This window comes from Myotis lucifugus, unplaced genomic scaffold (assembly GCF_000147115.1).
Source record: "Myotis lucifugus unplaced genomic scaffold, Myoluc2.0 scaffold_2641, whole genome shotgun sequence".
Lineage (NCBI taxonomy): Eukaryota > Metazoa > Chordata > Mammalia > Chiroptera > Vespertilionidae > Myotis > Myotis lucifugus.
The window spans coordinates 10,850-12,354 of record NW_005873689.1 but is presented as its reverse complement, the minus strand read 5'-3'; the positions used below and the strand labels follow the sequence as shown (position 1 = coordinate 12,354).

The following is a 1,505-nucleotide window of genomic DNA, read 5'->3' as shown; positions in this document are numbered from 1 at the left end:
ATCACTTTTGAATCAAGTTCCTTAGGTTTCTACATCTGTAAAATTAGGATAATACCTCCTTTGCTGGACTGTTATAAAGACTGAGTAATAATGAGTGAAAGGGATAGTCAACATGCTGAATTCCTTAGCTTCCCATTTATCTAAGATTATTAGGTAATCAGGACATTTTTAATGATGCACATAAATGGAATATGACCATAAGAAAAATAAAATCTTGCCATCTACAACAGCATGGATATACCTAGTGTCTGTCATAAACTTTATTTCTGTATGTAAAGTCCAGATTTTATTAGATATTTGGATTCCCAAAATAACTATTAGGACACACCTCATTTTAGGCTTTAGATAACTGTAATAAAATAGCAAATGTAGGTATAATTTGCTTCTACAGTACTAATTTATTACTTTGGCTGGCATGAATTCCTGAGTGTTAAACTAACAAATAGCATATACAACACTCTGATATTTCTCAAAGATTATATTCAACTTAAAGCTAAAAAACAAATCAAGAAATGTACCTATAGTGCTTGCTTCGGCGGCACATATACTAAAACTGGAACAATACAAAGATTAGCATGGCCCCTACACAAGGATGACACAAATTTATGAAGCATTCCATTAAAAAAAATGTACATATAGCCATATTTTAATAACAAGTGTAATTACTTAAGAAACAATTCTTACAGGTATTTGGTCAGGTATTAGGGACAAACTTTGAATTCTATCCAATGTGAATAATGTTATCGTTAGAGATGAGCTTATTAGGTTTGAGAATTGAAAGGGGTTTAGTTATCCTGGGTTTTTTGAGGCCATTAGGGATATAAGATTTCCTTTACTTTTCACTTAAACGTCACAGTCTTTAGAGCTGAGCTTTTATTAAAGGCGTTCTAACAAACATTGTATTCACTCACAAATAGTTCAGCAAAACATGATAAAGGAATGAAGTGAGACTCATACACACTTTGTTGTTTAAGTCTTTATTTTTATTTATTTTTTATTGATTTGAAAGAGAGGGAGAGAAGAAACATTGATGAGAAACATCCATCGGCTGCAGCTGCCTCCTGCACCTCCTGCACACCCTCCATCCCCTCACTGCCCACCCCCCCCCCCCCCGGGATCACGCTTGCAACTTGGGGGTGTGCCCCTACCAGGAATTGAACGGGTGACCTCTTGATTCATGGTCCACACTCAACCACTGAGCCACACCGCCCGGGCGAGAAGTCTCTATTTTATGTCAGTTATATAGGCTCAGTGTTATCTCTTGGGAAAAATATGGCTATTTTCTGTTATAAACTTTATTTCTGTATATAAAGTCCAGATTTTATTAGATATTTTGGACTCCCAAAATAACTATTAGGACACACCTCATTTTAGGCTTTAGATAACTGTAATAAAATAGCAAATGTAGGTATAAGTATAAAGCTGAAACACAAAGTACATACACATTTCTAATGTACGGAAGAACGTTGTGTTTCTTTTGTTACAAAAAGGTTCCCCAAACTATG

At 35.1% G+C, this 1,505-nt stretch overlaps 1 non-coding gene across 1 annotated transcript; it reads left to right on the top strand.

Moving 5' to 3' along the window:
• Nucleotides 1-523: 523 nt before the first annotated feature.
• LOC111824591 lies at nt 524-625 on the top strand. The gene has a single exon (XR_002827700.1). It is a non-coding gene; the product is annotated as a U6 spliceosomal RNA (small nuclear RNA).
• Nucleotides 626-1,505: the final 880 nt, after the last annotated feature.